General features: G+C 40.1%; 1 long non-coding RNA gene across 1 annotated transcript; it reads right to left on the bottom strand.

Annotated features, from left to right (window-relative positions):
- Positions 1 to 1,624: 1,624 nt before the first annotated feature.
- On the bottom strand, positions 1,625 to 2,411 carry LOC141626292 (uncharacterized). The gene is made up of 3 exons (XR_012535898.1): positions 2,328 to 2,411; positions 2,125 to 2,210; positions 1,625 to 2,030 (listed from the first exon to the last, which is right to left on the bottom strand). It is a non-coding gene; the product is annotated as an uncharacterized LOC141626292 (long non-coding RNA).
- Between the last annotated feature and the right edge of the window lie 12,317 nt (positions 2,412 to 14,728).

Genomic DNA, 14,728 nt, shown 5'->3' on the forward strand with positions numbered 1-14,728 from the left:
AATTTTTCTCCTTTTTAGCCTCCTCCCCTGATTGTGCACCTTTGTTTTTACAGGTGGAGGTGAATCTTCTTACCGGCGAAACAAGTATTTTAAGGTCTCACATACTTTACGACTGTGGACAGAGTCTGAATCCTGCTGTTGACCTCGGACATGTTGAATTTTAACTGCAACTTTTACAAATTATTGTCCTACATGATTTCATGCTGATTATACTTTCGTCTTAAATTACCATGTCAGGCCGTCTATAGAAAGACAGTGTTACAAAGCTTAAACTTCGCTAATTGGGATGAATTTTGGTTTATGTTTTAATTTCTGAAACAATTAGCATTCTGCCTTCACATGAAATAAACATTCTGCTTTTGTACAAGGAATCGGTTTTTTCACGCTGGAGGAGTATCTAAGCAATCCTGATGAACTCGTAGTTGCTGATAGCACATGGACATACAAAATCCCAACAATAGATACTATACCGAAACAATTAAATGTCGAGATAATGAATAGTGGACACCACGACAAGCGCGTTCTTTCATCTAAAGGTGTGTCTCAACTCTCAATGATCTTCTCTCAATAATCGTTTACTTCACAAATCGTCATCATTTACTAGGGCTAGACAGAAGTGCAAATGTGTGTAACAAACAACAGAATTGCACATGAATGCAAATAGTTAGAGATCAAATAATCAACTCGTAATCATATAATCATAGAACGAAAAAACAAATAAATATAAATATCATAAATTCAAAAGAAATTACCAGTGACGGAGATCAAACCGCGTAGTTCAAATTTAAGAAATACACCAGCTTCATTAGCTCCGACTCTCTAGCAGCAAGCGCGGCCTCAATTTCTTCACACTTAACAATTTCGGACTAAATTTGCCTTGTAATCTGAATATTCGCTTCAATTTCATCATTAACCTAAAAAAAAGAGGAACTTCGATCATGTTGTCGAAATGATAAACTTTGGGTAGCATATTTCCCCTTATCCCCTAACCTAACTGATCACATGGATCAAAATATAGACAACACATTCATCACAGAAATGTGCCCACCTTTACCTAACAGGGATAAAGAGCAGCAGCGTCTAATATCTCCCTCAAAGGAATAAGCTTGTCTCAATGAACCAGGCTGCCATGAATACAAGCTCCTTAGTCTGGGTGGGTGACGGTGCCTTCTACTAGACACTTGTGAGAATTTGAGAGCACCATTAGGAGTTCAGACACTTTTACAAGAATAAGCTTTCAGAAATGTCCCCTTTTAAATAGGTAATATCCTCATACTTAGAAATTAGAAGACATCATTAGCCCACATATGCCTGACAAAATACAATGTCCACGCTTCTGTGTATTGCCTAAAGATCATATACATCATGAGCGGCTCAGGCTATACACTGCCTGCTAAAGTCTGCTAGGCCAGCCTTAGTAGTCATAAACTTGAGCCCCAAGTGAAGTGAAAAGGGAAACCCAGAAGCACATTGCACCAATGCAAGTCTCAACAGTGTTATATGGTACACTGTTCGATTTGGTTCGAGGAGCAGGTTCGCGTTTGCAGAAACACTAGCAGATTCATATGTAAAGAATGCTGGTAACCTGTACTTCATCAAGTACAGACTATAGGGTTATAGAATTGATCGAGCGATCCCCGAACCATGCATCAACGGTTTCGACAGTGCACCCTCTCCTCCCATCCAAATTACAGAAGTATGATAGGAACTGGACAACAGCCCACCAACAAGCCTAGCATTTTAAAGTTATAGCTTAGACCTAAGCTAAATCTATCGAGGACTCCTAACACACAGCAATCCTACCAAGACCACGAGCAGCAACATCAGTGGCAGTCATTATAGGACTTCTACCACTTTTAAACTCTGCCAGGACCCAATCTCTTTCAGACTAGTCTTTGTCACCATGAATGGCCAAAGCTGGCCATCCATCCATTCTCAACTGTCTTGTGACCTGATCACATCCCTTTATTGTTTCTACAAAAATAAGGATTCAGCTCCCATCCATTACATCTTTAAGCAGCTTAATCAGCCTGAACCATTAAACTTATGTCGGAGAAATCGGCAAACATACAGTTAAATCATACAACTATAGATGGTTATGGCCTGGGAAAGTAGATATTGAACCTGTTATACTTCTCCATATCAGTCATAACTTCAATAACTTGGCAGATAGAATGATTAGCCTTTAATTCCGCAGATCCAATAGTGACCTACGTATCAGATCATGACATATATGTTTGGGGTAAGATTTCCCTGAACTGACTGAAAAGGCATAATTATGATGAAAATGAACAAAAATTCCCCCTGGAAACAGATTTAAAGCGGACCTTGTAAGGATTACGTAAAAATTTCCTAGCCAGAGACTACACCTCTTTTGGCCATGTAGCACTCCAGTATAAAGTCTGTCTATCTGGTCGAATCTACATGTCACAAAAAGTACACGTATAAGAACAAAGGGAGCAGTGTTGAAAACATAAGAGGGGTTCAACACCTACTGAGAATTGGATCAGGTGACGAGAAAATTCAAAATGGTAGAAATGCACACAAATATATTTGTAAAATTAGTAAAAACAATATGTGTCGTGCGAAATAGGCGTGAACCTTCACCTCACAACTGGCACCTTGTTGCTAATAAACACTCATCACCTCGATGTGCCTTGCCACTTTTAAAACTAAACTGAGATACCAGTTACCCCCCAAACTACCATAGTGCTATTCCACACACTCATTGAATAATCCATTCCAATCAATCTAACAGAGATTGCAAGACCACTAGTGGTCTAACTAAGATATGATATCTACAATATTTCACATGAAAAAGAGAGAGAAAGCTGGTGAAGCTAAGAATAAATATAGAACTAACTCTAAAGCATAACTGATAATATATCAAATAAATCATCTAACACCGTAGGTTCGTAACAATCAAATACGGTTAAAATTTCAAATAATTGCTTCGATTTCATCATCTAGCAATAATGAAATAGAAACTTCGATTATTCGTTTTGATTTCATCGTTAACCTAAATCGAATTAAATCTTCGATTATTTGCAATAGTTTACGACATTCAACAACATAGGAATCGAATGAGATGAAAATTAGAGTAAACCTTGTCAAGCATATCCTTGAGAGTCGAAATTTGGATAAGAATTGAACTTGAGTCGTCCATGGCGATGGTGCGCGTCAAAACCTGAAAGGCAATGCCTCCTGATTTCTCCTTTACTTCATTCTTCCAATCACTGGAGCTGAGTTGAAGAGAGAGAAGGAAACGCAGTAAAATGAGTAATTAAACTAGTTGAGCTTTAATTTAGAAAATTAAATAAGTCGATCGAAAATTAATGTCATGGATACGGATGAAAGCAGGATGAATCGAAATGAAGATTAGTTGATCGAAATTACCTAATTTCAGGATGACAATGGCGGTCGAAAAGCTCAGTTATAATGGCGGTCGGAAAGCTCAGTGATAATGACGAACATGGAGCTGAAGATGGAGCTCAGTTGAAGATGAATTATAGAGAGAGAAAATGGACGAAGTAAATAAATTGAGTAAATGAACGAAAATGTGTGCGTTAGTTAATTAGAATTATATAGGGGACACGTGGCATCAACAGGTGAGTCTATAATTTTTAGATCTAATGGTTTAGGATGGGTACAACTGCCTCACCCTAAGAAGGGTGCCTCACATGATTCGATTTATATATATATATATATATATATATATATATATATATATATATATATATATATATATATATATATATATATATATATATATATACATATATACATATATATATATACATATATATATAGAGAGAGAGAGAGAATCAGGATCCCGTACGAACTAAATTACGGTGCGAACTGTACGAACTCAAAAGAAACCATTGGATGAACAAAATAAAAGGTCCAAATTAACTCTCACATTAACCCTTAAATCACTCTATCCTCACAATCACTCAGGAACCCATTTATTCCCTTCCTCCCTCGTAACCCACTACTCTCACAAACCTCACCCACTCAACTTCTTCTCCTACCATCTAATGCCAAAGACGAGCTCCGGCGTCCACCGGCAACATTAACTCTGCCTTACCCTCACCTTATTTTAGCACCATCGCATCTGCACTACATCACTCCCTTTATTTATGCAAAAATTCACCGTCGCCGTTGTCGGCGACATTTTTTCCGACTGATGTTGGCTGACTGCCTTTGCTTCATCTTGTTTTTCGTAATTTCATCTGTACCACATTACTACCTTTGTTTCATCTTGTTTTTCGTTTTCCAATTCTTAGATCTACTTAGAAATACAATTAATTTCGAAAAACTAATCATATACTTGCAATCCTTGAGAAATTTTGATGTTGGCTGATTTGTCGACAATGGTTGTCTTATCGCCAACGTGATTCCGGCCGGTTCGAGGTGAGAAAAATCCGCATCAGTCACACCTGGGTAGCTTCATGATGCTTACCTTCGCGCTGTTCTTGCACGAGGCAGTGACAAATCCGGAATACCAATGGCTAGACATACGTCTTCTGATCCTTTGGCGATGCAACATCAGTCAAGTAGGAAGGGTTATGCAAAGGATTCACCTTATTTAGAGGAATGGGTGACTCATTCCGTTGAAAGTATTCCTCGAGCGGACTCATCAAGTGAAGCGTCTTCTATGTTCGATCGGTCGAACTAGGCACATGCGATACCCCAAGCACCAAAGAGTCGGCTAGTGTTGAAGATTTCACGGATTATCTATTTTCATCTCATGGCGGATGAGTTTTGTCGACTAATCCATCGAACATATATATTAGTGTTAGGCCTAACTGAGCAGATAACTTTGGCTAACTTATTCGTTACTTATTCAGGGTCTGCCGATTATCAGTAGACCACGTTAAGCTCAAGTGTTTTATCCAGATTGAGCTTGACTCAAATGAGAGTAAAGAGATTTGTTGTTGTATAGGTAGAATAGAGTGTTGGTCAGCGGATTCATGGTGGTTTTGTTGGTGATGGTGGGGCGTCGTGGTGGTGGTGGTGAGGGCGGTGGTGGTGGGGGCGTGTGACTTGTGTGGTGATGGCGGCAGTGGTGAGGGGTGGGCACTGGATACACAAAATATCCACCCAGATACACACCGTATTAATACGGGATACATGTGTATCCGGCAGTATAATCATGCGTATCTGGTATTAATACGATGTGTATCCGGAAGTATGAACTTGTGTATCCAGAAGTATTATAATGTGTATCTGTCTTAAATGTCATGTGTATCCGCAAAAATTATAAAATGTATCCGCAAAAAAAAATAAAACGTATACGAGAGTTAGTGTTAAAACTTGTAACAAATTCCACAAAGTGTATCCGCTAATAATACAAAATGTATCCGCAAATAGTAAAAAATGTATCTCGTAGTTAGTTTTAAAACTCCTAAAAAAAATATGTAAAAATTTTAGTGTAGAAAAAGTGTATCTAGATATGTTATAAGATGTATCTGAATAAGAGGTGTATATGGAAAGTAGATAAAGTGTATCTAAAAAAAAAAAAAAAAAAAAACTGCCTAATTAAGCTAGTTAAATGCACGGTTAGTACGTTAAGGCGATTAAATACACAACCCGCCCCTATATAATATATATATATATATATATATATATATATATATATATATATATATATATATATATATATATATATACTTAAAAGAGGAACTTTTAAAGAGATTTCATTGGCTATTGTTTTTCGAGCGATTTTATTGGCTATTACTTTTACCTTCAGTATTTGCTCTTGGGGTAATAATTAGTGTATTTTTTGTGTTTGTAGTTTCAAGTTTGTAATAATTTAATAATAATTGAGCTCGACTGTAGACACCTCAAAATGTCTACTTAGCTTTACGGGTACCCGATGATGAGGCTCAAATTTAATGATTAAATGAAAATTGACAATGTTAATAATTAACGGTTTTTTACGCTTATTTACTGAAAAACTTTTATAATGGCACCAAACCACCTTAAACCTTCCATTTCCTTTCATTTCACCTTGATAACTATAATTTTTATAAGCTAAATGTAATGGTCGCCAAATGGTGTCATCCGCCTAAAACGGATCTGGTTTATATTGTAGCGGTCTCAATTATGTTCATTAAGGCAACTTACCTTATAACATTAAAGCTAACTCAATCGAGCTAATTGTTTTCTGCCAAAAGAGATTAAAAACCAAAAATATTGTCGGAGTTCATGATATGTCCGGGGCTTAAATTCGATTCGTTACATAAATACTGGTGAGCTAATAATTTGTTAACCCACCATATTTTATCCATTCTAGTTTTTCAAAGAGGCCCACAACGAGTAAATACTTCATGTTTAGCCCAAATGCATGGAAGATAAGGAAACCAATTATCAGCATGTAAATCTATAAGGAATTGGAGTTTACGGACAGTAAAAAAAGATGGAATCTTGTATGGCATATGATGTCTTTCTATCACAATTCCAAAAGACATAAAACTCAAAATACGTATCCAGCTAGTATATATACTCAGTTCCATCTCAAAATTCAGGAGGAGGAGAATAACAGAGGGCACGACATAAACCCAAAAACCAGCGACACAAATCATAATACCCTTACCAGATCCATAAATTCTACTCCCACACATCGTTACAAATATTCAATTCCAGTTTCAAATAAACCACTCATACAAACCACTCATACAAATAAATTATCTCAGTTTTCATATAAGCGCATAAGAGCCGTTAATTTACGACAAAGTCAAAATTCATTAATAGTCAACATCCACATAGGCCTGAGGGTACCGACATCAAATAAGTTTTTCTTTACTCTTTCTTTTTATTTAATTCTTTTATTTTACCTTTTATTTATTTTCTCTATTTATTGTATAAACTAACCTATTAATTTGTCTTGTAAATAATTGTATTAACATTTGTTACTAACTTTCTTTTCTTTGTCTTAATTTCGTCAAATATATAATATTATAAATAAATAGTAGAGGCCGTCAGTTAGACGGGCGGTCCGGGTGCCTAACACTTTCCCTGACCGTACCTTTACCCCCGAATCCGCAATCTTTAGTTCAGACCGGAGTGACGGACCAGGTCCCATTCCAGGGATCAAAAGGGACCTTTTTCCGTTAACTTGTTTTTGTATGTTTTTTTATAAACCTACTGGCGACTCCATATTATTTATTTATTTTCCAAAAAAGAGATTTTTTCAGGGATCTCACAGTGGCGACTCCACTGGGGACTTAATAAGAGGGTAAGACTTAAAATTTATTTATAATATTGTATTTTGACGAATTTGGCTCATCTAGTGTTAATGGAGATTTATCCGGATAATAAGTTGTATATATACGTGATATAATTGGACAAAATATATCTTTGGTTGTTAGAGTAAGCACTCAGATGCCCATTAATAAGAGTAATAACTGTCTAATTCTACTAAGTTGAGATTGGCTGTACTTGGTAGTTGTCTCAGCATGAGCTTGGCTTACTAATTCGTAACTGTTTGACATGTAATTTTACCTTAATATTATTGGCATGAGGTTGTCTAACACTTTCGTTTTGTTTTCCAATCCCCTATATCTAATGTTTGTCTTGATTATAAATTCGTGATATATTATTTGGTTCAGACAAAAAAGGCATAGGTTCTCCGTAAGTCAATATTATGCCATCTAAGCTACCCTAATTTACCCTCGGTAAAGTACGATGTATAATTAGAAGGTCCATTCGACCGACTAGGCCTGATACGTGCCTAATGTATAGTCTTTTTAGCCTATTTCAGCACGTATTTCTATGCATTTCTATACTGTTTTTATGGTATTTTGCCCCGAATTGGCTACTTTGGTGTATTTTGTCCTTTTTGTAGAAATGATCGCGAAAGTAGTGGAACCACACTCCTTTTCGTCCTTTTTGCATGCATTTAGAGGAGACGGGATTGTCCCAGAGTGAGGTACTGCATTTGGAAGCGTCGTGGCACGCATTACGAGGCACTTAGACGCAGACGTGAGCTGAAATGAAGTCTAGTCACTCGATCGAGTGGTTTTCACACCCTCTGACACTCAATCGAGTGGTTTTCATATGCCTTGATGGTCGATCGAGTAACAATTCACTCGATCACTAAGCTGCACAAGGACCATCGACTCGATCGAGCGACTTCTTGGTCGATCGAGTAACTTTTGCTGGAGAGTTGGTCGATCGAGTGGTTTTAATCCACTCGATCGACTGGTTTCGTCATTATGGGCTTTTAATTAGCCCGCGTGATGTTTTATTTCGCATAAACTTGTTTTGTTTGCTATTTAAGCACGCATTACTAGGTTAATTAGGATTATCTATCATATTATCAAACTCTCTACTGTAACTTTAGTACGTTGCTTTGCTTTTCCCTACTGTTACTTTACTTTGGGTTATTATTGCTCGGATTCAGTTGTTCTTTACGCCGGATTCGCACTGATTGTAATCCTTTCTCTCCCTTATTTAATAATAATCATTTGTTGCTTTAATTTCTCAATTGTGTTCTTATTTCCCTTTGCCCTAATTTTCATTATTGCGATTTATTGTTTATTCATTATGTTTTCTGCTGGAATTTTGTCTGCTGTTAGTTTAATCACCGATATGAGTAGCTAAATTCCCTTCATGTTGGGATTAGGGAATCTGCGGTAGAAAGATGACGATCTAGTAGATGAATCAGATGAATTAATTACGAGACTCTGTCACTATAGCAATTTAACTGTAATTCCCGACCTAGTTGAGTGCACGCTTCTATGTCACCCATTAATCTGGCTAAAATTAATCTTGGATCGAAAGATTGGACTAAATAGGCTCTATAAATGATGACTGCGCCCTAATGAGGACGAAAGTTAAGTTAGTGGTATTTTAGGATAGAAAGTGGACCGAAAGGACCTTTTAACATCTGTCTCACATTAGTTTGTCTGAATCATTTATAGCTGAGTTATTGGACTACCGTAGTGAACCGAAATCCCGACATGTCCCTCTCTTCTTGATAGTTTCAACCGTTTTTATTGCTTTTACTGCTCTTCCTTTTATTTCTCTTCCCTTCAAACTTCGTAGTTTAGAACCAATTTCAAACAAACCCCCCATTGTTACCATAGGATTAGAAATAGACAGCTATAGTTACATTACCTCCCTGTGGATTCGATACTCGACTGCCTCTGCTACATTTTAGTTGAGACCGTTAGGTTTTATCTTTGATAGGGTTGTGATAGCCGTGTCAAATTTTGGCGCCGTTGCTTAGGGAGGCAATTGTTCAATTTATTAGTTGCTTTATTTTTAGTCCTTTCCATCTAAGGGACACCGTTCTTTAGACTATTCTTATTTTCTTTGTAGTTTCTTCTTATGCGCAGTCGCGGGGTGGTCCACTACTACCATTCGATCCTGAGATTGAAAGATCTTTGCACGTAAAGAGGAGATTATTTCAAGACCAACAGTCAGAGGAAGAACCTAGTTCTCGTTCCAACTATTACGAGAACAAACTGTTCGAGGATAATCCACCTTCTTCTCCAGTCTCACACACTCATCAGTTGAAACCGTTATTTTTCCAGACTTTCCCGAAATGGCCGAAGAAGCGACCATTGCCAGTCATTCTGAACCCACAGTGAGGATCTTTACAAGGGGTTCGAGCTACCGGGGAAGCCAGAAATTCGAGTCGAAACCTTCGACCTTAATATGGTTGAGAAGAATCGGTTCGGTGGGCCGCAAAACGAGGATGCGTGAAGCACATGGAGACTTTTATTGATTATTGCTTTGCTCCATACCCCCACTGCTTTTGGCGTGACGGGATCGATAAAAGAAACCATGTTCATCTTCTCACTCCGCGATGCTGCGAGGGAGTGGTATAGGGATTTTTTGGACCGAGCTGCTCACGGTATAACTGACTGGAATTCACTGGCTTTAGCGTTCTATAAGAAGTACTTTTCTGCATCGAGGACTATTGCCATTAGAGCTCAGATAACGAGTTTCAAACAAGGGCCTGACGAGAACTTTCACGAAGCATGGGTTCGATTTAAGAAGCTAGTGCGTACCATACCGCACCATGGTTTCGAAAAATGGAGCTTGTGCTATCATTTCTATAATGGTCTGTACGACGATCAGAGGGCTATTTTGGATGCTGCAGCCAATGGCCGATTTGCTGAAAATTTGGGAGCAACCAAGGGGTGGAAGATCATAGATGATTTGGCCATCCATAAGGCTGAATATGGAAACTCGAGAGGAAATCAAAGAAGAGCTGCTGAATCTTCTTCTGTTGCTGCGCTTGAAGCTCTTACTGCAAGGTTTGACAAGTATGAGCTAGGAGGAGCTTTCAAGGGAGGGATGTATCAGGTTAATGCTATGACAGACGGTCCTTTCGTCTGTAGAAGATGTGGAGGAGAGAGGCATGTCTCAGATCATTGTCCCAGTCCTTTTGAGCAATGCGCCCTTCCAACACTACGGGCGGAACAACGATTACTACGAGCCGAATGTCCACCTAATTTGAGGTGGAGTAGTCGAATGTACTCAATCCCACCGCCCCTCCGCATCAGTATATATTCCTCCACACAAGAATCAACAGGGGCTATCAGAAGCCTCCTTCTTTCAACCCTCCTAACCAAGGTGCATCATCTTCTAGTGGGGTGAGTGAAATGGGTGAGCTTAAGTCCATGATGCAAGCTATATCAAAGCAATTGCAGCTGAATGATCAACAAAATCAACAGCAAAACGCGTCATTTAAGGCACTTGAGACTCAAGTTGCCCAACTTGCTGCAAATCAATCCTCGAGAAAGCCGGGTCAATTACCGACTCAAAATGAGAAGAACCCACATGAGACGGTAAACCCGATAGAATTGAGAAGCGGTCTTTCTTATGAGGGACCGTAAGTGAAGAAATCGGACCCTAGGGATGCCATTACTGGTGGTGAGCGATTATCTTGTCGAGAAAAAAGGGCTCACGACAAAGGAACTACTCGATCGATCAAGACGGTGTTCGATCGAGCGAGAATGAGGGTGATAGTGGTCGATCGAGTGATTTTTCCACTCGATCGAGTGAACAGGAGGAACAAGCTGGTCGATCGAGTAGAATTCCTACTCGATCGAGTGAAGCGAATAATGAGATTGGTCGATCGAGTGGGAAGTTTGCTCGATCGATCTGCTGTTGAAGAACAAACTACTCGATCGATCAAGAAGTTGATCGATCGAGTAGTATTGATGACGGGAAGCTTATTCGAGAGCCCGCTAGTGCTCGTTTAAGCGAGAAATCACCGGAAAGACCTCGTTCTAGAGGTAAGAAGCGCCCAAAGGATCTTGAACTTGCACCGGAAGATACATTGGAGGCGAGAAACAAGGGACTCGAGATACCAATCACGGTTCCCTTCCCGAGGCGGCTGAGAACACCAAAGTTAATCAACGATTTGGCAAATTTGTCGAACTTTTGAAGAGCTTGAAGTCTCCGTGCCGTTCACTGAATTGGTGACTAAGGTACCCTCTTATTTAAAGTTTATGAAAGAAATTTTAGCACGTAAGAGGACTATTAATGACATGAGACCGTAGCTTTGACTGAGGTGGGGTCACCCTATTTCAAAATAAGTTACCCCTAAGCAATCGGACCGGGTAGTTTTTCAATTCCGTGTCATATCGGTATGCAATTGATTGATAATGCGCTATGCGATTTAGGCGCTAGTGTAAGTGTCTTACCTTTGTCTCTGGCTAAGAGACTTGGTTTGACAAAACTGAGTTGCACCAACATGATATCCGGATGGCCGACCGTAGTATGTCACGGCCACTAGGTATAGTAGAAGACGTACCTGTTCAGATCGGGAAGTTCTTTATTCCCGTTGATTTTGTCGTCTTAGACATCCTCGAAGATGCACACACCCCTATTATTTTAGGGAGACCATTTTTGTCCACTTTGCCCGTGCGGTAATAGACGTCGGGGGAAGACTTTGACCTTTCGGGTAGGGGATGAGGAGCTGATTTTCATCGGTCAAGTTCGGAGAGCTCCCATGCAAGCCCAGCCTTGCAATGCTCTCTCTTCTATTGTTCCTATTATTGACACTCCAAATGAAAGTTTGGAGGATTGTGCCGCTATTGTTGACCCTCCGCCTCAGATTGAGAGCAAAAAGGAGGAAAGTTCGTCTGTTTTCCTCACTGTAGGTACAGATGAAAGCAAGGATGGGGCTGTCAAGGGACATGGTGCAACCATTATCAATCAAATTGGAAGCAAGGATGCCAAAGAAGATGACAGAGGAGCAAGGACGAAGCAAGTTCGAACCTACATAGACTGGAATTACATTCCTCCTACTGTCTCAAAGGATAATTCAAGCTCATGGAAGATGAAGAGGACAGTCGGCGTTCTTTGAGTGACGTCCTCGATCGAAAAGCCCACGAAGGGCTACTTTGAAATTTGATGGGAATTAAACGGGGAAATGCCCCGTGTAACACCTTGTAATAGACAATTTTTGAATTTCTTTTGAATTTGCTTTATTGCGTTTTAATTAGGACAATTAGTTTTAGACAATTTTTAGCATAGACGTAAGACTATAGACTGTGTTTCTGCGTATTTGGTATTTTGGGAAACTTTTGGATGTGTTTTTATGCAGGTTTGGGGAAGTTTCACGCAATTCAAGGAGGAAAAGACGAAATTCAAGAGCCTACAAGAGGAAAGTCCTCGATCGAGTACTTTTTGTACTCGATCGAGTGAAATTATGGTCGATCGAGTAGTTCGTGTACTCGATCGAGAAAAGCCAAAGGAAGCGGTGGTCGATCGAGTGGATGTTCATCGATCGAGCAATAGGGACAACAAAAGTCCTCGATCGAGTGATTTAAAATCACTCGATCGAGTGAAATGAACAGACACGGAGTTTTCTTAACTTAAACTCTTTATTTCCTTTTCTAATTCATTTACACCCCTAATTCCGTCTAACCCTTCCCCTAATTGCGTTTTCAACTCCCCCAAATCCCCATTTTCTTGCCCAAATCACCAAATCCGTCACCTACATTTCATTGCTAGCATATTAATCTTCAAAAGCCCCTTGATTTTCCCCTCTATTTGTGTCCATTTTCGCGGTTTAAAAAGGGAATTAGGGTTTGCGGTTTTTATTTGAAAAATCGTTTGTTTTTGCTTGATTCTTGAGGATTAATTGCAATTGTAGGATCTTTCTCACCAAGTAAGCATTTCTTTTACCTTCCTTGCATTTTAATTTCAATTACTTTGCATTTTATGAGGTGAAATTGATTTAGGGTTTGATTATCCATGTTTAGTCGAATTTTTTCGATTTAATTGTGTTTGTATGCCCTTAATTAGCTTGCTTGATGATTATATCCCAATTCCTCGCTGTTGTTACATGTTTGATTCGAAATTTGCGCGAAATTTCCGCGATTAGGACTTCTAAGTCGAATTTTTCGACTGTCAGACGGTCTCTATGCTGTCATGCTTTGTTTAACTTCAGTTCTTGCTTACTTGCTGTTGTTGTTAACTGCTTTTTCCGTCTTCAATCGCCCTTACATGCTGTCAATTGTTGGGATTCAAGAACTGTGAGTCGAAATTTTCGACTGCTAGGGGATTTACATGCTATCATGCAGTTTTTCATGCTGTTTTTAGTCCCCGTTAGCAGTCATTACATTGTCACATCATCACCATTCACGTACTGCTATTTCGAAAATTCAGAGGAATTGTTGGATTTTATCTGCTGTAAGTCGAATTTCTCGACTGATAGGGCCTTTACGTGCTGTCACATGCTGGTTAACGCGTTATTTTAGCCACGGTTAGCAGCTGTTCTTCTTATCATGCCCTTTGTGATGTTGCAGGATGGATACCAGCTCCTTACCTTCTACTAGTACCACCTCCAGTCCGTCCTTGAGCGAGTCGGTGGCCCCTGCTGTTGCCACTAGCTCCACCTTAGTCACCACTGCAGCCTCGGCTACTGTTTCTACCCCTGCCAGGCCTTTCTCCATGCTAGGTCGAGGAGCCACGCCTCGTTTCCCGACGCCTGGTATGCTGCCACCTAAGCCGAGTCAGCAGGCTAGTCGATTAGCCATTACTTCTAGCTCTTACGGGGGTCACATTACGAGGAGGCCGTTCTTACTCCTCTACCGGAGTTACCCACGGTACGTTTCGCTTCCGCGGATCACCGGACTCGGTTATCCGCTTTGCTTCGTTGTCCTCTCTCCTCTACCCGCTTTATTGCACGGACTGACCTAGAGACCTTAGGAATTTATGAGGAGGACTGTAGTTTGTTGAACGGGACGGGTATGTCGGGTCTGATTACCATGCAGGAATCTGCTATTCATATCCCTACATACGAGTTTTTCAGCTCCTACTCTTTTGACACCGACTCTTACGATGCCAACCACTCTAGTCCCTGCATCCACTTCCGACTCCGCAATGAGTCGCACCATTGGACTTTGGCCAGGTTTGGGGAGGTTCTAGGCCTCGTTAGTGACGGCCCCGTCGACCCACCTCGGGATATCCGTCAGCCACTCTGGGCTGCGCTCTCTCACACCCCCTTCCCCACACGGAAGGGAGCCCACGTACACTTACCTGCTCCCCGTTATTTCTTGCGACTTATGGGAGAGACCATCTTTGGGCGACCTGAGCCCAATAACGTGACCAACACTGAGCTAGCGATTCTCGCGGGGTACCTTAACATTGACTACGGTACCCCGTTTGTTCTAAACATTGCATATTTGGTAGCTCAACATTGGAACGGAATTGGGAAGAAGGTCAGGACCTCTGTTGTCTGCGGCGGGCTAGTGAC

The sequence above is a fragment of the Silene latifolia genome, chromosome Y (genome assembly GCF_048544455.1).
Source record: "Silene latifolia isolate original U9 population chromosome Y, ASM4854445v1, whole genome shotgun sequence".
NCBI lineage: Eukaryota > Viridiplantae > Streptophyta > Magnoliopsida > Caryophyllales > Caryophyllaceae > Silene > Silene latifolia.